At 38.6% G+C, this 25,772-nt stretch overlaps 1 protein-coding gene across 9 annotated transcripts in view; it reads right to left on the reverse strand.

The window, feature by feature from the left end:
* Window positions 1-25,772, reverse strand: part of STK38L (serine/threonine kinase 38 like) — an 85,950-nt gene that overhangs the window by 37,025 nt on the left and 23,153 nt on the right. For 3 of the 9 annotated variants that reach the window (XM_081591898.1, XM_081591892.1, XM_081591894.1), the window contains exon 3: window positions 5,114-5,241. The exons of the other annotated variants lie outside the window; for them this stretch is intronic. The gene's annotated coding sequence lies outside the window, so the exon portion shown is untranslated. The remainder of the gene's footprint in view (window positions 1-5,113; window positions 5,242-25,772) is intronic. 9 annotated transcript variants of the gene reach the window in all.

Below are 25,772 nucleotides of genomic sequence, written 5' to 3' on the forward strand. Positions count from 1 at the left end.
TTATAAAATTGATGTGAAGCTCCAATGATGGCAAAGCCCAGTGATGAAGGCCCACATTGCTAGGTCTGAATTTTGGCCCAGACACTTACTAGGTACATCACCGCAGGCAAATTACTTAAACTTTCTGTGCTTCAGTTTACTAAAATAAAGATTATGATGGCCAACTTATATAGTACCTGCTTATCATGTTAATGTAGGACTTACAAGAATTACAAAAGTTAATATTTGTAAAGGACTTAGAACAGTGCCTAGCAAAGAGAAACGTCATGTAAGTGTTTGATACCTCCATAATAAATGAGAAAATCTTTTAAATACATGTGGCTCATATTAAATATACAAAAATGATCAATTTTCTTCCCTTCTTTACCCAATCCTCCTGCTCATTCCTTCTGTCTTGAGTAACCATCCTAGTAAGTTAATTTGTAAATTTATTCTCTAGTGGATATTCTCTATGTCTTCTAGTCTTAAAACCTACTTGATATGAAAGTTTAGAGTGCTTTTAGTGGTGAGAGAAAGGTACTTATCAGTTGTCTAAACAGAAAGACTTAAAGAGAAAAAAAAGCTTTTGGTAGAAGTCTTACTAGATGTTAGTGATGATCTGGGAATGTGACTATGACAGGAGAAAGTGTTTCAGAGAACTACTCATTCCTCTCACAAGATGGAGTCATTCTCATGAAGCAACAGACATCCACTCTACTTAAAATCTATTTACTCTGTTTAGTGTCAAGAGCTTTTGCTTTTAATTAATGTGATGCTCTCCATCTGTGGAGAGGGAACAGAAGAGCGAATTTATAGACAGCTGTCCTTGCTTTCTGTGTGTCATAAGCCTGGTGGTACTGGTGCAGTGGTGCTAAAGTCAACATTATCATTTTTATTTTTAAAATTGTTTATAAAAAGGCACTTTTTCCTGGTGACCAAAATACAGTTCAAAGGTCGAGCTCCCCAAAGCTTATTTGGCTATAGTAATACTGTTAACAGCAGACTACTTAAGAATGTTAATCCAAACTCCCTCTGTACATAGTTTTTTTCTTTTAACTTGAAATGAGAAGGGAAAGTGTTTTTTGAAGCAAGTGTAATCAAAGAAGCTAAATTAAATAATTAAACTAAATTAAATTTGCCAAAGTAGTGGTAATTTTACCTAAAGCCTGGCCTGTTTACAGATCTTAATGTTTAGGTAATGTAGTAACCCATTTTTCTCAAAAGTATTCAGAAAGAAGCCAACCATTCTTAAATATAGTTACATAATTCAATTTTTCTATTGCTATAGCTCTGTCTGGTAATGCATTAGATCTTGCCTGTGAAAGATAGATGCTTACCTGAATCTACCAAGTCATAATTAACTTAAAAAAATAAACTACCTCATTTGAAATGCCAAACAACTTCAAATACTGATAATTTAGCACCAGAATGGAGAAGAAAACAAGCTTAGAGAGTAGAGGTAGCCCCCAAATTTTTTAAAAATCAAGTTCTATTAATTGGTAACCATAAGAACATTCTCTAAGCCTGTTTGTTTTGTAAATAGACTGTTTGTTTTGTCAATAAGTTCATTTATATCATTTTTTAAAAAAGATTCCACATATAAGCAATTTCATATGGTATTTGTCTTTCTCGGGCTGACTTCTCATACAAACTTCTGGTTTCAAGATGGGTAAGTCCCGGGGATATATAATGCACAGCATGGAGACTAAGTTAACAATATTATACTGCTATTTGAAAGTTGAAAGTATCTGAAAGTACTGTATATTTGAAAGCTGCTAAGAGTAGATTTTAAAAGTTCTCACTAGACACACAAAAAATTTTAACTATATGAGGTGATGGATGTTAACTATTATGATAATCACTTCAGAATGTAATACATATATCAAATCATTACCCTGTACATCTTAAAGTTACACAAGAGAAGTTCTTGGATAGTGAGAGAGTGAGGCATGACAGTGATCTGGAGATGTGGGGCTCCCAGATTTAAGCTGTGGCTCTGAATTGAGACATGGAGGAGTAAGATGAACAAAGACAACGAATGCATTCAAAGAACTAGCCCTCCTCCGGCCTTGTCAGTCATGCTTCTGTCCACTTCTAATATCCAACAACATGAGTTTTCTATGTTTTTTGCTTCTGTAAGAGTATGGGTCAGTGAAAATAAGGCAAATTATTTTCTAAATGAAGAGTTCAACTTAAAGGTTAAAATTTACTCCTTAAAGGGTTAATTTTAAAGATAGACATTTAGAAATGGAAAAATAATCCTGTCCACAAAAGTAGCAAAGAGGAGGAGGAGAACAACATCCATAAAATACCTAGAATAACCTTGATCCAAAAAAAAAGTGTTGGCTTTCTGATGATGAAATCTCATCATAGATTGTGGAAGGAAGGGAAGAATTAGTCAATTAATGTGTTGGGACAACTGGCTATCTATTTGTGCGAAAAAAACAAGTCAGATGTTCATTTCATTTCAAAGGGAAAAACAAATTTCAATTGGTACAAAAGGGCGAACATAGAGCTAAAGGGAAAAAAAAGGAAAGGAAGGAAAAAGAAAGGGAACGGGAAGAAAAAGATGAGGAGAAACAGGAAATAAAAGGAAAGGGAAAAATTAAACTTCAAAAAAATTACAAGAAAATAAGATGACTAACCGATCATTTAAAGGAAAAGAACTGTCATAATACGAAATCATCACAAGGAAAATAGTCCTAGGTACAATTACAGAAAAATATGGAATATATGTATGTGTATCAAACAAGATTAAAAGAGAGTACTTTTAAGGGAAACTGCAAAATAGCAGTGTATATTAAACTTTTATGTTAAAAATATCTTATACCTATGTCAAAATAAATTAATTTCTTACAATATATACAAAGTTCATAACACAAATTTTATAACATTAAAGATGTAAAGAGACAATAAAAGCCCTAATAATAAATGGATAATACCGACTGACAAATATATAAGTAAAAGTAGCTAACAAACATGAAAAATGTTCAATGTTAGCAATAAATCAAAGACATGGAAACTTTAAAACTTTAAAATAATGCAATATATTCCCTACATAAAAGCAGCCACAGCCTGGGGGAAAACCTTCTTGTTTGGGTACAGTCTATCATCAGATATCTTTCTATACATCATCTGTATCCATGTGGATGTTTTTATAGCTTTATTGAGATATAATGGATATGTAAGATTGTGTAACTTAAGGTTCATGCATGTTGTCACAACTTTCCTTTTTCCTGTTCCTGGGTGAATAACATTCTAGTAGGCTGTGTGTGTGTGTGTGTGTGTGTGTGTGTGTGTGTGTGTACACCATTTTCTTTATCATTCATCAATCAATGGACAGTTGGACTGTTTCCATGTGTTGGCTACTGTAATGTGAGGGTGCAGCAATCTCTTTGATAGTAACTGCATTTCCTTTGTATATTGCTGGACCATATGGTAGTTGTATTTTTAATTTTTTGAGGAGCCTCTATATGTTTTCCATAGTGGCTGTACCAATTTACATTCCCACCAATAGTTTACAAGAGTTCCCATTTGTTCACAATCTCAGTAACACTTGTTCTCTCTTGCCTTTTTGATAATACCCTTTCCAACCAGTATAGAGTGATATCTCATTGCTGTTTTGATTTGCATTTCCCTGACGACGTGTAATGTTGAGCACCTTTTCATGTGCCTCTTAGCCATTTGAATATCTTCTCTTAAAAAGATGTTTATTCAAATCCTTTGTCCATTTTTAAACTGGACTGTTAATTTGCTACTGAGTTGTACGAGTTCCTTGTATATTTTGGATATTAACCCCTGGTCCTCGGCTTTTCTTTGTTGGGAGATTTTTGATTACTGATTCAGTCTCCTTGCTCATTATTGTTTGACACAGATTTTCTATTTCTTCAGGATTCATTCTTGATAGGCTGTATATTTCTAGGAGTTTATTTCTTCTAGCTTGTCTAACTTGGTGACGTGTAATTGTTCACAGTAGTCTCTTATGATCCTTTGTATTTCTGTGGTATGAGAGGTAGTATCTCCCCTTTCATTTATAATTTTCAGTTCTTTTTTTCTTGATTAGTTTAGCTAAAGGTTTCTCTATTTTGTCCTTTCAAAGAATCTATTCTTAATTTTATTAATCTTTTCTATTGTTTTCTTATTCTCTAATTTACTCATTTCTATTCTGATCTTTATTATCTGCTTCCTTCTCTAATTTTGCCCTTAGCTTGTTCTTTTTCTAGTTTCGTGAGGTGGAAAGTTAGGTTGTTAATTTGAGAGCTTCCCTTGTTCTTAATCTATGTTTTACACTTATCACTATAAACTTCCCTCTTAGATCCTTTTGCTGTATCCTGCAAGTTTTGGTATGCGTGTTTTCATTTTTTATTGTTTCATGCTTTTGAAATATCTTTCGTTATTTCTTTGACCCATTAGTTGTTCATGACTGTGTTACTTAAATTCACATATTTGCAAGATTTCCAGCTTTCATCCTGTTATTGATTTCCAGTTTCACACTGTGGTGGTCAGAAAAGATACTTGATAATTCTTACCTTCTTGAATTTGTTGAGGCTTGTCTTTGGCCTAACACATGATCTCTCCTAGAAAATGTTCCATGTGCACTTAAGAAGAACGTGCATTCTGCTGCAACTGGATGGAATGTTAGATCTGTTTGGTTTAATTCAAATCTGCTGTTTCCTTACTGATTCTCTGTCTGATTGATCTATCCATTATTGAGAGGGTTATTAAAGTCCTCACTATTACTCTATGGATGTTTACTTCCCCTTTTCCTTGTTAGTATTTGCTTTATAAATTTCAGTGCTCTGATGTTGGGGACATAATTAGTTACAATTGTTCTTCCTGATGAAATGACCCCTTTATCATTATATAATAACCTTTTTGTCTCTTCTATTTTAAGCTTAAAGTCTATTTTATCTGTTATAACTATAGCTCGCCCTGCTTACTTTTGGTTACTATATGCTTGAAATAAGCTTTTTCATCCCTTCACTTTTAGTCTATGTATGTTCTTAAAGCTACAATGTCTTGTATTCAGCATATTATTGGATCTTGCTTTTTAATCCATTCAGCGATTCTGTCTTTTGATTAAATAATTTAATCCAAATATGCTAAAAGTAATTATTGATGGGTAAAGACTTACCACTGCCACTGTATTGTTTTCTGTTTTGTAGATCCTTTGTTCTTTGCTTCTTCTCTTGCTATCTTGTTTTGTGAACAATGACTTTTTGCAGCAGTGTGCTCTGACTCCTTTACCAGTCTTTTCTGTACCTATTACAGAAAGTTTTTCCTTTGTGATTACCATAAGGCTCACATAAAATATTCTATTTTAAACTGATGACAATTTAAGTTCAATAGCATATAGAAACTTTAGACATTTAATCCTCTGCCCCTCACATTTCAGGTTACTGGTGTTACAATTTACGTTATTTTTAATATTGTGTATCCAATAACAAATTATTGTAGTTATAGCTATTTTTCATACATTTGTCTTTTAACTTTTAAACTAGAGTTATGAATTACATACCACTATTACAATTTCAAAGAACCAGACTTTGACTATACATTTACCATCACCAGTAAGTTTTATAAACACATTCATATGTTTTTATGATGTTGGTTAGCATCCTTTAAATTCTGCTTGAAAAACACCCTTTAGCATTTCTTGTAAGTTAAATTGAGGGGTGATAAAATCCCTCAGCTTTTGTTTTTCAGGAAATCTTTTTCTCTCCTTGATTTGTGAAAAACAGCATTACTAGGTATACTATTCTTGGTTGACAGCTTTTTTTCTTTCAGTATTTTGAATATCATCCTCTCACTCTCCTGAACTGTGAAGTTTTATTAAAAAATCAATTTAGTCTTATAAGGCCTCCCTTGTATGTAACAAGTCACTTTTCTCCGCTGCTTTCATAATTTTCTCTTTTTCTTTGACTTTTGATAATGTAGTTATAATGTGTCTCAGTAGAGCCCTTTTGGTTTCAGTCTATTTGGGATCCTTGAATCTGAATGTCCATTTCTTTCCCTAAGCCATTACTGCTTTCCTTTCTCCTTCTGGGATTCCAAGTATTTGTACGTCTTAATAGTGTTCTGTAAGTCTTTACTTTTTCCTTCTTTTTGCAGCTTTGACTAAATAAGTTCAATGACCTATATTCTAATTCACTCACTTACTTTTTTTATTGTGGGGGCCAGGGGGTGGCACTTGGTCAAGTCTGTTGTTGAATCTCTCAATAGAATTCTCCAGTTCAGTCACTGCATTTTTCAGTTTTAAGATTTCTGTCTGGGTTGCTTGTTTGGTTGTTGATAGTTTCTATTTCTTTGCTGAACTTTCCACTTTGTTCTTGCATTGTTTTCCTAATTTCATCTAGCTGTCTCTGTGTTCTTACAGGTCACTGAACTTCTTTAAGATAATTATTAGAAATTCTTTGTCAGACGGTTCACCGAGCTCCACTACTTCAGGATCAGTTATAGGAGGTTTATTAGCTTCCTTTGGTGGTGTCAAGTTTACCTGACTCTTCTTGTTCCTTGATTCCTTGTGTTGGTATCTGCATATTAAGGCAAATGGTCTCTTCCTTCAGTATTTATGGTTTCACTTCAGCAGGGAAAGACATTCACCAGTCAGCTCAGCTTGGAATACTGGACAGGCCTGCTGGTAGTGTCTGTTTGTAGGCAGGGCTTGCTATGGGGTTCTCTTGTTAGATAAGGCTACTGCCCATATTCTGAGGTATGAGGTTGGGTGCTGCTTGCTGGGCTCTGTGGTTGGGTGCAACTGCTGGCTGGACTCCACATTCAAGCAGAGCTGCTACGAGGGCCTCCTCACGGGGTGGGGCTGCTAGCTGAATCCATGGTCAGGTGAGGCCACTACCTGGAGTCTGCAATCACTTCTAGTGGGGTGAGGTGGCAGGTTATGTTTCCTAGCAACATGGCGCTTGGGTTGGACTCATGAATGGGCAGGGCTATGGCTTGGGCTCTGCAACTGTTTCTGGTTGGGCGGGGTCTTAGGTTGTTAGGAACCAGATGGTGTTCCTGGCTCATGTCAGGAACACCATCCTAACCAGATGGTGTTCCTGGCTTGACTCCATGTTGAGGTGGAGCCCTAGGCTGGGCTTTGCACTTAGGTAGGCCATTGACTGTGCTCTACTGTTGGACAAGGTCACTGGCAGGATCACTGGTTGCAAGAACTATATCCTGCAGTTGGATGAGTTAGAGACTGTGCTTTTCAGATGATCAGAGTCACCATCCAGGTTCCCTTAACAGGTGGGATTGCAGGTTTTGCTCTGCAATTGGGCAGGATCAATAGCTGGGCTCCATGCCTGGGCAAGGCCACAAGCTGTGTTCAAAAATTAGATAGGGCCCTAGGCTGGGCTCTGCTGCAGACCAGGGCAGTAGGGTGACTCCACAGCTGGGCAGCACGATAGTCTGGGTTCCAAGGCTGCCCAACGTCACTGTTTAGGCTCCTCAAACAGCTTGCTGCCTTGGCTCCCTGACTAAGTAGGGCTGTAGGATAGGCTCTGTGGCTATACAGGTTCTCCGACCAGGTTCCCTGGTCAGATAGGACCAGAGGCTACACTCAGCGGTTTGGCAGCACTGTGAGCGTGCTTCTTTGCCTGGGTATGACTGTAGAATGGGCTCCACGGTCAGCCTGCTCATTGGCTAAAGACCCAAATCAGGCAAGCTATGAGCTCCCATGCCAGACAGGACTGCCGGACTTGCCCCTGCAGATGGACAGAGCCACTGGCTGTGGTCTCTGCTCAGGCACCACTGTAAGCAGGAATGTGGTCCCACAAGATCTGAGCACTGGTTGTTGTGAACCCATCCCCTTCTCTGTCTCTAGCGTCTCCCAGTGGTTGAGTTCTACAGATTTCCCCAGTGATCCCTGTGAGGTGAGACCTGAGTGGGCTTCCCAGGAAGTGTCCCACAACACTGGGGGAGCTGGATGTCCAACTTGGGCTCTTTTTCCCACTGGAAAAACCAGACTCAGGAAACCCTCTTGGTGTGGCACTGTGCTGGCCTAGGGTCCTTCTCAGTCTCTGCAGTTCCAAGGGATGTGTAAGCCTCTTCCCAGGGTTCTGGGATTTTTACAATGGTGTCTAGCCCATAGATAATTGATAATTGGTCCTCCTGGGGGGGGGGGGACTGAACTTAGTAATGACCTATGTCACCTTCTTTTTTTTTTGAGAAAAGAAAATATATTTTATTATTGTTTTTTTGAAAATTTGAATGTGCTTTTTATTTGTTTATTTATTTATTTTTATTTTCTATTTTTTAACTTTACAATATTGTATTTGTTTTGCCATACATCAACATGAATCCACCATGGGTGTACATGTTTTCCCCTTCCAGAACCCCCCTTCCACCTCCCTCCCCATCCCATCCCTCCAGGTCATCCCAGTGCACCAGCCCCAAGCACCCTGTATCATGCGTTGAACCTAGACTGGCGATTCATTTCACATATGATAATTTACATGCTTCAGTGCCATTCTCCCATATCATCCCACCCTCGCCCTCTCCCATGGAGTCCATAATACTGTTCTATTTATCTGTGTCTCTTTTGATGTCTCGCATACAGGGTTATCTTTACCGATTGTATGCCACCATCTGGATGACTACATTCCTTCTGCTTATGTAAACTGGTATGGATTCATCCTTTCTGGTAGGGAATATAGAAATTTATATCAAGAATCTTAAAGGGTTTTTTTTTTGCTTTTTTTTATCATTTGACATAAATAATTACACCTTCGGGAATCTATGTTAAGAAAACAATCAAAATTGCAGCAAAAATTCAAAAACATTTTTAAAAAGCAAAGCATTATTTAAAATAGGAAATAAAATAAATGTTTAAAAGTAAATGGAATGACTGATGGAATAATGATAGCATGAAATATCACAGACATAATACTGAAGAAAAATTTCCCCCAGAAACCTAACAATGTGAAAAATAAGGTTAAATAAATGGGATATGATGCTTTATATTCAGGTAAAATATGAACTCAACTATATGGTGGGAGGAAGAGGGTAAATTAGGGTGAAATATGGATGATTTCAAATTTTTCATTTTTTCAAATTTTCTAATTTTTCCATAAGAGGTAAACAATCCATCTTATGATAAGAAAACAGTATTTAAGAGTATGTGAGGGGAGGTAGGAACAGTAAAAGGAAATCAACTTGCATTTTTCAGCCCACAGAGGTGGTTTTCCTGGTACCACTTTTTGTGAATTTTTTTCCTAAGTCCCAAATTCTTTTTTTGCCTCTTCATATTGTTCATGGGGTTCCTGCGGCAAGAATACTGGAACAGGTTGTCATTTCCCTCCAGCAGGTCAAGAAGCAACAGTTAGAACTGGACATGGAATAACAGACTGGTTCAAAATTGGGAAAGGAGTATGTTAAGGCTGTATATTGCTACCCAGCCTATTTAACTTCTATGTAGAGTAGATCATGTGAAATGCCAGGCTGGATGAAGCATAAGTTAGACTCAGGATTGCTGGATGATATGCAGCAATCTCAGATATGCAGATGATACCACTGGATGTGTGTTAGTCACTCAGTCGTGTCCAACTCTTTGAGAACCCATGGACTGCAGCCTACCGGGCTTCTTTGCCCATGGAATTCTCCAGGCAAGCATATTGCAGTGGGTTGCCATTTCCTGCTCCAGGGGATTGTCCCAACCCAGGGATCCAACTGGGGTCTCCTGCATTGTGGGCAGATTCTTTATCATCTGAGCTACCGTGGAAGATGCTGATACCACTTAATAGCAGAAAATGAAGAGAAACTAAACAGCCTCTTGATGAGGTCGTGAAAGAGGAGAGTGAAAAAACTGGTTTGAAACTCAACATTCAAAAAACTAAGATCATGGCATCTGGTCCCATCACTTAAAGGCAAATAGAAGATGAAAAAGAGGAAGCAGTGACAGACTATTTTCTTGGGCTCCAAAATCACTGTAGATGGTGACTGCAGCCATGAAATTAAAAGACACTTGCTCCTTGGAAGGAAAGTTGACAATTCTAGACAGCATATTCAAAAGCAGAGACATCACTTTGCTGACAAAGGTCCGTATAGTCAAAGCTATGGTTTTTTCAGTAGTCATGTGCAGATGTGAGAGATAGACCATAAAGAACACTGAGCACCAAAGAATTGATGCTTTTGAATTGTGCTGGAGGAGACTCTTGAGAGTCCCTTGGAATGCAAGGAGATCCAACCAGTCAATCCTAAAAAAAATCAACCCCGAATATTCATTGGAAAGACTGATGCTGAAGCTGAAGCTCCAATACTTTAGCCACCTGATGGCAAGAGCTGACTCACTGGAAAAGACTCTGAGGTAGGAAAGACTGAGGGCAGGAGGAGAAGGGGATGACAGAGGATGAGCTGATTGAATGGCATCACTGACTCGATGGACATGAGTTTGAGCAAACTCTGGGAGATAGTGAAGGGCAGAGGAGCCTGGCATGCTGCAGTCTGTGTGGTTGCAAAGAGTTGGACACGAGTAAACAACAACAGTAACAACCAAATTCTTAGTTGGGGTTTAGCAGAGGATTATGAAGAACAGCAAAAAGAGTCTGAGGTCACAGAATAAAACTAAAGGCAAACCAGAAGACTTGCAGGAATTCCATAGTTTTTCAGTCATATCTCACACATCTTTGTAGGGAAACATTTTGGGGGTGGGGGCTTATACTTGTGCATATTTACAAGAGCTAAAACTGCCCCTCACTTCTCAAATAGCTCTTCCACCTGTGATTCAAAAGGCCTGTATCAAAATCAAAAAGCAAGGCAGCACAAATCTTAGCTCAATTAACTTCAAGCCTCATTTCATGTAAGGGAGCTACTCCTCCAAAAGCATAAGAGAAGAAATGAGAGTTCTAGCTTTAAAGAAGAGCTTCACTCCCCTTTACTCCTTCTTTGCCTGCTTTAAAGGAGATAATAACGCCTGATTCATAACACTAGTACAACCAAAACTGCCTGTTTTGTGCTACAAGGTGAAGGTTTGGTGTGACAGAGAACAACCAATGAGTAGGCAAAGCAGGAAAATGATGAGTGGTGAGAGGTGGTGTGACATGCTGGTAAAGGAAAGAGGAGGAGCTCTGGAAGTAGCCTAAGCACACAAATCCCTCAGCAGCCCAGTTATAAAAAGCCTGGTCATCTCTGCACTCTCTTGCGTTTCACTTTCCTGAAAGTAAGCTTCTAAGAGAGGAGAAGAGAGAGAGAGAGAGAAAAAAACAGATCAACATTCACACACTCAATAAAACCTGAAAACAGAAGAGTTTTAAGTGAGGCTGTAAAATATAAATTTCCTAAATAATGACTTTAATTACAAATATAAACTATTTTACTTTTCCCATTCATTCAGAATATTTAAAGCTTCTATATCACTAAAAAGCTTCAGGGGAGACTTATGTAGATTCCTCCATTGTATCAATTTCTTTTCTATTTTTTAATTTTAAAATTACTGTGTTGCTTTTCTTTGTTGTTCTTCTTAAATGAAAAGCACTCACTGAAAGGGATCAGACTAATTTAACAACATAAGAGCCAGAAGCAGAAGTCATTTTTGAGGGAAAAGATTAGATTAGACTAAAATTAAAACATGGTATCACCAAGCTTATGATTTTAAGATTTAAGTAGCTATGAGCTACTATTAGTTATTTTGGGTGATTTAAACTCTTTCAAGAGACTTTTTGACCATTACAAGGGACCAGTGAAAACTGCTCTCAGCTAGAAACAGACATACCATGTGACTCATCAGACTCAGATATTCTGTTGAACACAGAGATTACCTCACTTCTGCAATCATGAGAAAAAACAGGAGGTACCCACCTCATTAAGACACCAGAGAACAGAAAACTTTAAGGCAGAAAAAAATGTTTTTAGTACTAGTAACCTTTATAATTAATATCTGAATAACTTATTATCTAAGTATCAAACAGGGCCAGACCACTGTACTGAGCTGTGATCTTCAGAACACAATTCTGGTTTATTTGGAAAACAAATATAGGAGGAAGACTGTGCCTAAAACAGAATAAAAGCAAATAATACAGTTTTTGTCACTGGAGATATCCTGTAATTCAAGTTAGTACACTGGCAAACCCTTCCATAAATCAGCTTGTGAGTTCAATTCTGTTCAGCACTTTTCTTGATGCCATTAAAGGTCTCAGGTCACAAATTTAGTTCACCACCCAGGCAAGACTGTCAGAATCACAGAACCTGAAGACAGAAACTCCGTTATCGAGTTCATCTCCCACATTTTGCAGACATGAGGCCCACAGTCACATCTGGGGGAGATGTTTGGACTAGGTTACTCAACTATCTGGGGAGCTCCCAGTCCATCTGGAGAATCCACAGTGTGGTGGCAGCTCTATGCACTGTGTAGCCCCCCAGTGGAGCTGCCCTTCAGAACACTGAATGCCAGGGCAGCCCCAGACCACAATGGCACCTACCAGCTCTGTCCCTGGAGTCCATGTCTGACACTAAGTCACAGCTTTTTGTCTTAGGATTATGGATCTGTGGATCAAATAACTGCCTGCTTTTCGGATGACCAAAGAATGACATTTTAACCCCAAACTTTCTGGAAACCAAAGTATTGTAACTAAACACTTCTTGAAGGCTATTAGTACCTCATTCCAGAAGTTAGTCAACCACTAAGCAATACAGAGGGGCTTCCCAGATGGTGTGAGTCGCAAAGAACCCACTGGCCAATACCGGAGACATAAAGAGATGCGGGTTTGATCCCCAGGTTGGGAAGATTCCCTGGAGAGGGGCATGGCAACGCACTCCAGTATTCTTATCTGGAGGATCCCCCCATGGACAGAGGAGCCTGAGGGGTTACAGTCCATGGAGTCGCAGTTTGGACACACACACAAGTGATATAGATTTAGTTTGGGGCTCTACCTCTATCTATAATTATTTCCTTACAAAATTATGCTCCAAAGTGAGTTTCTCAAAACCATATATACTGTAATGGGGTCCTGTATGCTCCTTGTCCAGGATAATTTATGATGGCAAACCTAAGTGCACAAATATTCAGGTCTCGGGAATTTGTCATAGGTATTCTATAACAAATGAAACAAGGTTTCTAAAATATAAAAATGAACTTTTTTTGAAGCTAGATATATCTCGTTTTCTATTTATGAAAGAAATATCTGTCATGTAAAAAATGTGAAAATATCCAAAAGTATACAGTGTCAATCAAAAGTGACCTCACCACTCTAAAATCCAGTTTCACTGTAGGGTAACAGACTGGAGTCAGAATGCCTGCATTCAATTCTGGTTCTGCTGCTTAAGGACTGGAAGACCTCTCGGGGTGTTGGTGTCCTTATCTATAAACGGAGACCATGAGAGCATGTGGGAATTATAACTAGTGTTGATTAAGTATTTTACAAAGTGTAGGTATTTTTCCAAGTACTTAAAACATATTAACCAATTTAAATAAAGTAGTTGATTGATAGGAATTAAAGCACTTAGAATAGTGCCTGACATTTAGTCACGGGCTCATTAAATGCTAACTGTTGTTATGGCCCTCCAAAACTTTAATGCCCATATAAACACACACACACATACACAGTTTCAACAAAATGCATTTATATAAACTGTTCTGTAACTTGCTTTTTCCCTGACTAACTTGCAGACCTCCTTCAGTGTTAATTCCAACAGATTCACTTTATCCTTTTTAAGAAACAAACAGTAATATTTACTAACATATAATAACATATTATACCAACATATAATGAATTGTTTTGTACTAGACACTGTGCTTTGTGTATCATCTCACTTAATCCTCTGCTGCTGCTTAGTCACTCAGTCCTGTCGGACTCTTTGGGACTCCATGGACTGTGGCCCACCAGGCTCCTCTGTCCGTGGGATTTCCCAGGCAAGAATACTAGAGTGGGTTGTCCTTTCCTTCTCCAGAGGATCTTTCCAACTCAGGGATCAAACCTGCATCTCCTGCTTGGCGGGTGGATTCTTTACCACTGAGCCATCTGAGAAGCCCCTACTTAATCCTCATAAGACCCTTAAAATGAATGTGCCTTTATTAGAGAAGAGGGTGGTGAGACTTAGCTGGATTAAGTAACTTGCCCAAGAACATGGTGGAACCAGGATTTGAACTTGGTTCCTCTGCGACTGAGGGTCCAAGCACACTTCATTCTCTATAGGGCCATACTTTTTAACCAGTGTCCACTAAACCAATGTTCAAATGGTCTCCACTGACGGATGAAGAGGGGATTTTTCACAATGCTGCAATGAATATATTAGATCATAGATTGTGCATGCTTTCTCCTATTTCCTTATTATATTCTTCTAGACATGCAACTGCTAAGTCAAATCATTCACATTTAAAATTTCGATACACAAGGCAAGGTTGCTTTCCAGAGATATAAAACCAATTGATCAACCACAGTTACATGAAAGAGCCAAAAGTAGTCACTGTCCATCTTTTTAACCTTGGCCAGCCCAGTAAGACATCTTAGTTTTGCTTATACATTTCTTTGACTACAATGAGTTCCCAGGTGGCTCAGTGGTAAAGAATCTGCTGCCAGTTCAGGAGATGCAAGTTCAATCCCTGGATTGGGAAGATCCCCTGGAGAAGGAAGTGGCAACCTACTCCAATATTCTTGCCTGGAAAATCCCATGGATAGAGGAGCCTGGCTGTCTACAGTCCATGGGGTTGCAGAATCAGACACGACTGAGTTACACACATACAATGTGTTAACCATATTTTCATGTATTTTAAATAATTATTTCTTCTTTTGTAAGCTGCCTGATTTACATTATTTGCCCAGCTTAAATAATACCATAATGCCAATATTGAAACAATTTCCATTTATACAATTTAAGAAAAAATCAGAGCATGCTTTAGTCCATGCAGGAACTGTAGTTATTACAACAGCACCAAGGCTCTTTCCTATAAATCAACAGTATCAAATCAAAAGCGTCACAAAACTCAAAGGCTGAAAATATATGCAGAAATATAACTTTCCAAACTAAGTAAAATTTTCTGTGATTCAGATGCAACATTAAGACCCTGTTGTGTAGACCATATTTATTTGGACCAGCATATATAAATTTTTAATAATGCCAAATTATTCTTTAGCAGAAACTTCCCAGCTTAGATAACAATTCTCCAGAAGGCAACTAATCAATGTCTTTCTCATTATCATGATCATCATTGTCATCAGCACAGCCAACCTGATGTGCCAGGCAGTACTGCCTGCCTCCTCTCAGGCAACCTCATGACAGCCAGGGTTGGGAGATACTATTTCTGCATTTTCCTGAGAAACTGAGGCCCAAAGAGGTGAAGTCATTTGCCAGAGGCCTCTTAACTAGCAAGTAGCAGAGTTGGGGTTTCAACCCTGTCTGACTCCAGAGCTGTTATTCTATTGTTCCAACATCATGTCTACCTTTTATGACCAGACTCAAGTGATTAAACAAAGCTAAAGCCAAAAATAAATCTGTAACTTCCAAAAGGCAACTCCAGAGAAAGACCGGCCTTTTCTTACATGATCACCTTACTTATTCTTGACAAACCTTAAATTGCTGTATAATCCCTAGTTTTAAAGAAACTTAAAAGGATGGACTCTCTTATCCTTCTATCAGGAACAAGGCTGTGCTAACCTTCCTCCACTGTGCTAACCTGACCTCTGGTCCACACAGCTATAGAAGCTGTTTAAAAAGTTTCATAATCTTGCTGGGAACCTTTGGTGTCCTCATTTACTTGTCTAAATAGGGAAAAAGTATCAGAATGTTTTGCTGTATGAGCGGAAGGATTAACCAACATTGAGAGGCTTCCAGAATCTTGGCAAAGATACCATCATGTGGGCTGAAGTCCATCCAGGTTTAAGCTGTGTCTAGATAGGGTCACAGGAGCCCTGAAATAACCTGAGAATAGAAAGGTCTCCTGGTGGTGAAAAAGGAGTCCTTCTTATCTGCTTGGCAGTCTTATAATCAGAGGCTTCTTACATCCAACCTAAATCTTTCCCACTGAAATTCAAGCCTATTTCCTTTTCTCATATTTGCCATAAAAAGAAAGAACTTCACTGCAGCAATTAACTTGCTCAAATTCTCACAGCAAATTAAAAAAAAAGTAGCTGGAATCAGTGCTGATTTTCTTTGATTCTCTTCATTGCATAATCAAAAGTTTTCAGTCCTTTTTTGCTAAGGGAAGAATTGCTTGTTTCTCGTAAGAAAACTGTGAAAATGGTTTGAAAATAAAGTTGCTTTATTTATAACTCTTCATGACTGGTACTTAACTGAGACAAAAGCCCTTCAGCAGTGCTTTTAAAGGTCTTTATCAACAAAAATAAAACCATAGGTAACTTTCTCAAACCCTTCTGTGTCAGGTACAGTGCTAAACATTTAACATTTTTTCATTTTCACAATTTTATGAAGTAGATGCTTCCCACATTTACAAATGAGGAAACTGAGGCTTAGTTAAGTTTCCATCCCAAAGACAAAGAGCCAGTAAATGGAGCTGATTCTGCCTTATAACTGAGCCTAAGCTTATAACCCACTCTGCTACATCGTCTCCCATCTGACCTTTACTTTTAACTGGGTAAATAAGCCTCTGTTTATAGAGCACTTTGTTTCTAAGAGCTCCAAGTTCTTTATAATAAATTTTATTTTCCTCATCTCTTTCCAACACAAAATTTGTGCAAATATGACAACCACAAGGTTTCATGGAACTAAAGAGAATCAACTTAAGAATGCAGCAAACACCTTAAAACACTAAGGAAAATAAATTACGTGCACCAAGATTTAGAGCCTGAGTTTGAGCAACTACAGAACTTCTGCATGAGACAACCATCTGGTTTAACAATCCGTTTTGAAACTCTACTCTGTTCCATCAATCTACTTATTTATTTACTTATTCTCATAACTAAACCAAGCTATTTTCAGAGCTTGTAAAATATATTTTGACATCTTGTTGGAAAGACTCTCCTCTTTCATTTTCCTCCCAAATTTTTATACACTCTTTTATCTGAATTTTAGATTCTGTTCTTAAAGTTCAATTAAAAACGCTGTTGGGATTTTGACTAGATATCAGTTTTTTGAAAAGGGGGAGGAAAGGGCATGGTAATTTAAGCAAATCCAGCCTCAGCCACTGGTGGCTCAGCTGGTAAAGAATCCACCTGCAATGTGGGAGACCTAGGTTTGAACCCTGGGTTGGGAAGATCCCCTGGAGACGGGAACGGCTGCCCACTCCAGTATTCTGGCCTGGAGAATTCCATGGACTGTATAATCCATGGGGTCACAAAGAGTCGGACATGACTGAGTGACTTTCACTTTCAGCCTCAGCCCCAGGATTAAAATTACCAATTTGATTTTGGTTCCTTTGCCAAGGTATTTCTATCACCTGGGAAACAAATATCCAAATTGAAGGTTAAAGTTTTTTAAATTATTTTAAATATATATATATATTTATTTGACAGTACTGGGTTTTAGTTGCAGCATCTGGGATCTAGTTTCCTGACCAGGGATTGAACCCGGACTCCCTGAACTGGGAGCTCTGAGTCTTAGCCACTGGGAACCAGGGAAGTCCCTAAAATCCCTTTTTAAAAGTTGCATCCAAACTTAGAGTGTCTCTTATTGATTACAGGAAAAAAAAAAAATCAATATTCAGTAAACCTATCAGGTGGTGGTTGCAAGGCTGGCTTTCAGGATGACCAAAGATAGAGAAATAGAAGACATCAGCTAACAGTTTCACTGGTTTTAGGTAATTGATCATTACCTGACCAATTATGATCAAATAACTGGCATCATAAGCACCCCGTATACACCTGACACTCTGCTAGTAAAAAGAGACCTAAATAGTAAGAGAGGTGACCTGAGCACTTAAAATCTGGTCATCTGTTGAAAAAAGCAATACAAACCCACAAAAACAATCAGTGCATGTGACAAATATGCCCAGGTGAGCCTATGTGATGTAAGCAGGGCTTCAAACAGGGAAAGATCAGTGTGGGCTGCAGCGCCCAATAAAAACTAATAAGTTGGCTAAATTCAGCTCCAGCTGACCTGAATGTGGTAATCAAAATTTAATGACAGCTTTTTAGGAGCCCAGGTTAAGAAAAACAGTGATGAGCTCACCTTGGTTTATAAATCACGACTCAGCCAAACTCCCAGCATCCTGATAAAAGGGCAGAGAGCCCATAAGCACACCATCTCTCACTGTTCTTGAAGCAGCTACTCCAGATGACACATAGAAACTGTGGCAGGCAGAGGATTAACCCAATGGGAAATCCCCAAACCTCTGCAGCATGAGGGCTATTCAATACCAGAACCTGATCCTATTCCCCTATACTCAACCTGAAAAGTCCCTGTTCCAGAGGACTCACATCCACAGAAACTCCACCCAGTTTCCTTACATCATGGAAATTCACTAGTTTACTCAGAAGACCTAGTACGAGGGCTCCTCTATTTGTGGAAAGAGGTAGTTCTTTCCAAAAGCACTGAGTCAGAAATTTTTACCAGCACTAGATTTGTTCAAAGTAAAAAGAAAGGAATAAAAGAATTTTTTTTAGTTGAATAAACAGGATGAGCACTGTATCTCCTCCCAAGGAACAAAAAACAAACAATGCTAAACATAGCTGGGAAAACTGGTTGGGGGCAATGGAGGTGGAACTCTTAAAAAAATTTTAATCATATGCAAACTCAACAGATATTAATTTTAAAATATTATTAGATAATGCAAGCAAGACATCTCAGTGACTTCTTTACCAACCTGATATGTCAACAAATTTCTTTGAAAGTGCATAGAAAACTTACTTGTGAGTTAGTTTTAAGACCTATGCACATGTCCTAAGTCATTTCAGTCATGTCCAACTCTTGGCAACTCTATGGTCTGTAGCCTGCCAGACTCCTCTATCCATCGGATTCTCCAGGCAAGAATACTGGAATGGGTAGCCATTCCCTTCTCCAAGGGATCTTCCCAACTCTTACATCTCCTGCAATGGCAGCCACCCAGCCATTACCACTAGCGCCACCTAGGAAGCCCTGGGAAGCTTTAAGGCAGCTTCACTAAAACGAGGAAGTTAAGACCATTTATCCATCTGAGGTTCCTTCTCAATCTCATGACACTGTTTATACTTTTTAAAGGTAAGTTTTAGTACTTTAGCATATGAAGAGCATTCATACAAAAGCCTCATAACTCAATTTCTAATGAGATACACTGTAAATCATAAAACATTGCCTCATACCCTGTAGCTTTTAAGTGAAACTTGGATAATTCAGTGGGTTGTACATTTTTAGAAGTGAAATAAACACTCTGTATAGTTTCCTACATACTTCAAGAGTTGTGAAGATCAAGTGGGAGAGATAAAATTGCTTTCTAAAGGGCAAAACACTATTCAACGTGCAGTTATACACACACTAGACAATAAAACTTCTACATCCGGGATGAGTATGTCTGGGGAGAGAAGGAAAGGAAGGACCACAAAGGCATTTCAGACTCTATCTGTAATGTTCTGTTATCTTAATAAAAATTCAGGCAAACAGAGCAAAAAGTTAAGATTTGTGCATCAGGTACATGAATGTTCTTTACATTTTTCTAACTTTATAATAATCCATAATTAAAAGGAAGCTTCTAATATAATCTTGAGAAAATAAAAATGACAAAGATTCCAAGAACTTTTAAAGGTTTCCTGTGGATAAACTTTTTTAAAGCTATTTAACTTTATACATAGAGTATCTTCCTTTCTCTAACAACTGTCAATTTTCCTTACTAATATGGTCACCGATTCTTTTCTCCCTTACACCTCCATCTAACAGAATCTAAATAGAACAGCACAACTCTCTCCAGGGCATACAAATAAATGAAGCTCAGGGATATGGACTCAGAGGACATGATGGTCTTGGAACAGCTGGGAGGGGGATGAAGACCACTCTCCAGTGGGAGAGGCTGCCAGTTTTCTAGAGCCAAGCCTTCAGTGAGGCGTCATTATTTTGTCTGAAGTATAATGACTTCCCAGAATACCAAGAGATCTATATTCAAAAGATTAAAAACATATCCCATACATACTGAAATATTCCCAGGTGAAGTACTGTAACATTATCAAGAATTGTCTGTAAAATAATACAAAAAGAATGAGTGTGGTTACAGATGAAATAAGATGCCATGATTTGGTAAAATCTGGTGACGGTACATGGGAATATATTATACTTCCTCTGTATTTTTGTATATATTAAAATTTTCCCATAATTAAGCTTTCAAAAATACCCTCAAACTAAGTTGTCTACTTATTATCACATTAGGGCTTCCCATGTGCTCAATCGTAAAGAATTCACTTGTCAATGCAGAAGAAATAGGTTCAATCCCTGGGTCAGGAAGATCCTCTGGAGAAGGAAATGGCAACCCATTCTAGTATTCTTGCCTGGGAGAAATCTCATGGACAGAAGAACCTGGCGGGCTATAGTCCATGAGGTCACATAAGAGTCAGACAGGACTTAGCCACTAAAACAACAATTATCACATTAAAAGCCTTTCCAATTTCAATTTGCTAGGCCTATCCATGCCAGGGTTAATGCTCATGCCATCATTCCTCAGCTGTGTGCCCTGGCTTTAGTTACTCAGTCTCTTTGGTTCTGAGTTTATCCATCTGCAAAAATGAAAGGATTGGATGAGATGGTTCTTAACTTCCCTACTGGCTATATCATGTTTACTGGATTTATAAAACTGACTTAGTTATTGAATAATACAGTTAAGAACTGCACATGTTGTTAGTAATACACTATGGTCACATAGGAGCATCCTTAATCCCTCATTTATTTATTTATTTGGCAAACATTTAGGGAATGTGCACTATGTGCCTGGCAGTAAGTATTATATGTGGGTAGAATACAAAATTAAATGATGCAAAATCTCTGCCTTCAAGATCCAGTCTCACAGTGGAAAACATGTCTAAACAAATGACAACAATACAATGTATGATGACACCTCAGTGATGGAGGTGAAAATACTAGAAGGCTGGGGCTTCCTTGGTGGCCCAGTGTTTAAGTATCCACCTTGCAATGCAAGGGACACAGGTTCAATTCCTGTTCCGGGAAGAAGATCCACATGCCTCAGAGCAATTAAGCCCATGTACCACAACTGAGCCCATGTGCCACAACTACCGAAGCCCCAGTTACTAGAGCCTGAGCTCCGCAACAAAGAGAAGCCCAAGCACCATAACGAGAAGTAGTCCCCACTTGTCGCAACTAGAGAGACCCTATGTGCAGCAACAGAGACCCAGCACAGCCAAAAATAAATAATCTTTAAAAAAAAAATACTAGAAGGCCTTCACAATGTGAGAAAGCATGGAATTGTAAATAAATTCATATGCAGAGAGAGAGAAAGTAAGGCACAGTAGATGAGTCTGGAAAGAAAGCAGGGACCAGATTGAGAAGAACCCTGTATGCTACACGAAGGAATTTGGACAGTTTCTTGAAAAGCGATAAGAAAGGGATTTTAAAGATTTCTAAACCAGAAACATTGTGGTCCAATTTACATTTTAGATGATCTGCTGGAACAGGAGTACAGATTTGGTGGTGGTTGGTGGTGTTTATAGAACAGAGGAGGGTAAAAAGGAAGGAAATTAAATCTAGTATTTAAGAGAAAACTAAAACGGTCCAGTCCGTGGGGTCGTAAAAAGTCGGACATCGCTGCGTGACTGAACTGAACTGAAAACGGTCGAGCAGGATATGATGAGGCCTTGAAATGAGGTAGATGGAGATTCCTGAGATTCTGCTCTAATGGCATCCTGAGGTTCAGAACAGGGAACAGAAAGCATACTCAGTTACATGAGGAAGTAGTTGTTAATGTACAGTAAAGGCAATTAGTTCCTTCTCCAAAGTATAAATGAAGCAAAGATCTTAGAAATGCAGATTTTAAGTACTCTGCTATAATTCTACTTCTTTCTTCCAAGATAATATAGAAATTACAGCATGAGACATTATCTCTTCACCATTATTGAGGGACCAGGTTCAAGCACAGTGCCATGCATGTTGTTGTTGTTGTTTAATTGCTATGTCATGTCTGACTCTTTTGTGACCCCATGGACTGTAGCTGCCAGGCTCCTCTGTCCATGGGATTTCCCAGGCAAGAATACTGGAGTGGGCTGTCATTTCCTTCTCCAGCGGATCTTTCTGACCCAGGAATTGAACCCGTGTCTCCTGTACTGGCAGGTGGATTCTTCACCACTGAGCCACCAGGGAAGCCCAGCACACAGCAAGTGCTTAACAAATGTGGGTTATGTGTTGGATATGATGAGTTTTCATAAGTTAATGAAACAGTGTCATGTGGTACAGGTGATTAACTCCCTGCTTACTGGTCATATTAGCAATGACTTGATCAAGAGCACCAGTAAAGAGAGATGAAAATTATTTTCCTGGTAATTTTATGCCCCTCTGAAACCCTCCCCACAACCCCCTACCCCCTTCAGATTTTTAGACCATATCAGCAATAATCCCTACACAAGGGAGTGAGTGGATAGTTCAGTTATGATTTGAGTCAGACTACACCCCACATGTGGACTATTAAAGAAGATACTTTTTTCCTTATAAATTACATTGTATCTTTTATCTGAGTTCCCAAGGGGACACTTCTGAGAGTAGAATCAGGAGTGCTCAGTCAGTCCTAGGTGCTGCAAACCACACGGACTTCTGTTTCAATTTTTATAAAACAAAAGCAATATTTTCCCCTCAGAAACCATTATCTTTATTTAAGTAAAGATGACAAAAAGTAAAGCACAGGAAGGGAGGTCATCTAAACAACATCTTGCTGTTAATGACTACTGTCTGAAATTAGAAAATTCTGCCCATCTGTTAAGTATTTACTTTGTTATACTTTTTAAGATTGTCTCAGCAGTAAGCCTATGCTACTAAACATCAAAACTTCAAAATCTGATCATCCAATTCCAAACTCATAACTTTATAAAATGTTAATATCACTTCAGACATTACTGACAATAACAACAATATATAATTAATAATAATGAACTGAGCATTAATCATGAGCCAGGTAACAAGCTTAACACTTTATATACAATGTCTCATTTGATTTTGATCCTCACATTAACGTTAAAGAGTAGTATATAAAGTTACTGCCAGTTTGCAGTAGGGAAAAATGGGGCTCAGAGACATGTACCTTATCTGATATATCCAAAACAAGCCTGCTAGACTCAGTAGCCCAGAACTCTTCACCACTCTGCAGTACTCTCTCTCCTAAACCCATTTAAGGATAAAAAAAACCTGGAGGAAATTGACAAGACTTGTTGAAGGCACATATTTGGAAATGCAGCCAGCATTAGGCTCCTGGTTCAGGGCCTTTACCACTCTACCTCTAATATTGGATCTGTTCCATGAAACAAATCGTAACTACCCCACGGGAGTCAGCAAAGTATAAAACCCCCACCCTGTTTAAAAAAAAAAATCAAACAAAACAGGCTTTGTCAACATAGCATAAAGGTCATGACGTTCTTTTTTGAAGAAAAAAAAAAAAAGCTAGTAAGGTTTCTTTTTGACACATCAAGGGCATTTTAAACTCAAATCATAAAAGGAGCTAATTTAGAAAATAATGCTTCTCAGACATCTTTTGTGCCTTTATTTGCCTTTATTTTTGCTTTCCCAATATTTATTTACATGTTTCTTTTACAGTTCATATTTAATTGTCAAAGTTTTCAGTACTTCTCAGGGACTTGGGAAAAGGTTAATGAACAATTTTCTGTCCTCAACCCACAAAGAAAACAATGTATACAATTAATCCTTATAGATCCTATTGCCAAGTAGCAAGCAAGTGCAATAGCTCTCTGATGTACAAGGCAGTGGGAGGACAGAGGGGTGAAAGAGGGCAGAGAGAAACATTAAAAAAACACAACACACTTCGGGGGCTCATTTCTTCCAAGTGACTTATATCTCATAGTTGACAAGATGATCCCTCCCTTGAATACAAGGAAGTTGCACCCAGTCTCACGAAGCACAGATTCAATCATCCCAAACAGAAGTCTGTACTTCCCTCCAAGACAAATATGGAATTCAATCTGTGTGATGCTTTGAATGCAGCTAATTAACTTGCAATCCTTCATTATGACCAAACAAGGGAGGGAAAAGAGCTACCTTCCTGGTCCTTCCTTGAGGGGGAAGCAATAAAGGAAAAGGCATAATATTTAAATCCCACAGCAAAGTTTGAAAACTTTTCCATTAAGATACACACCCTAGCTGAGTCATCATCGTAACACCCTATGGTGGCTCACCTCAGTACTAACTACCTTTGTTACACATGGTCATTCCAACTCTGCTAATTCATTCAAAATAGAATGGATAAGAAGCTATAATTTGTTTCATTCTTTTCACTTAGTTATTTAACTCTATAATTTTTACAGCAAATGCACTGACCTTAATTCATGTAAGTACTTAATCTATAGCTGAACGAATCAAGAACCAACAGCTGAGTGAAAATCATATCTGAAAATAGCCACTAGCCAAAGTAGTAAGGGACCCTGATGCTGCGAAAGATTGAAGGCAGGAGAAGGGGACAACAGAGGATAATATGGTTAGATGGCATCACTGATTCAATAGACATCAATTTGAGCAAACTCCAAGAGTTGGTGAAGGACAGGGAAGTCTGGTGTGCTGCAGTCCCTGGGGTTGCGAAGAGTCAGATATGACTGATCAACAGAACAACAACAAAGCAGCAATAGCAACATAGAGAAGATGACTTCATGAACCAATGAGAATGTTTTAAATACAAAATAAAGATTATGAGGGGGGAAATTTTCTTAACCTAAAGTTAATGAGTGGACACTTTTCAAATATGTTCACCTATTTTCCTAAATAGTTGTATAAGTTCAGTTCAGTTCAGACGCTCAGTCGTGTCCGACTCTCTGCGACCCCATGAATTGCAGCACGCCAGGCCTCTCTGTCCATCACCAACTCCCGGAGTCTACCCAAACCCATGTCCATCGAGTCGGTTATGCCATCCAACCATCTCATCCTCTGACGTCCCCTTCTCCTTCCGCCCCCAATCCTACCCAGCATTAGGGTCTTTTCCAATGAGTCAACCCTTCACATGAGGTGGCCAAAGTATTGGAGTTTCAGCTTCAACATCAGACCTTCCAATGAACACCCAGGATTGATCTCTTTTAGGATGGACTGATTGGATCTCCTTGCAGTCCAAGGTACTGTACTCTCAAGAGTCTTCTCCAATACCCAGTTCAAAAGCATCAATTCTTCGGCGATCAGCTTTCTTCACTGTCCAACTCTCACATCCATACATGACCACTGGAAAAACCATAGCCTTGACTAGACGGACTTTTGTTGGCAAAGTAATGTCGCTACTTTTAAATATGCTATCTAGGTTGGCCATAACCTTCCTTCCAAGGAGTAAGCGTCTTTTAATTTCATGGCTGCAATCACCATCAGCAGTGATTTTGGAGCCCAAAAAAATAAAGTCTGACACGGTTTCCACTGTTTCCCCATCTATTTCCCATGAAGTGATGGGACCAGATGCCATGATCTTAGTTTTCTGAACGTTGAGCTTTAAGCCAACTTTTTCACTCTCCTCTTTCACCTTCATCAAGAGGCTCTTTAGTTCTTCTTCACTTTCTGCCATAAGGGTGGTGTCATCCACATATCTGAGGTTATTGATATTTCTCCCGGAAATCTTGATTCCAGCTTGTGTTTCTTCCAGCCCAGCATTTCTCATGATGTACTCTGCATATAAGTTAAATAAGCAGGGTGACAATATACAGCCTTGACGTACTCCTTTGCCTATTTGGAACCAGTCTGTGGTTCCATGTCCAGTTCTAACTGTTGCTTCCTGACCTGCATACAGGTTTCTCAAGAGACAGGTCAGA

Source organism: Giraffa tippelskirchi, chromosome 4, assembly GCF_054371585.1.
Source record: "Giraffa tippelskirchi isolate mGirTip1 chromosome 4, T2T-mGirTip1v1.2.pri, whole genome shotgun sequence".
Taxonomy (NCBI): domain Eukaryota; kingdom Metazoa; phylum Chordata; class Mammalia; order Artiodactyla; family Giraffidae; genus Giraffa; species Giraffa tippelskirchi.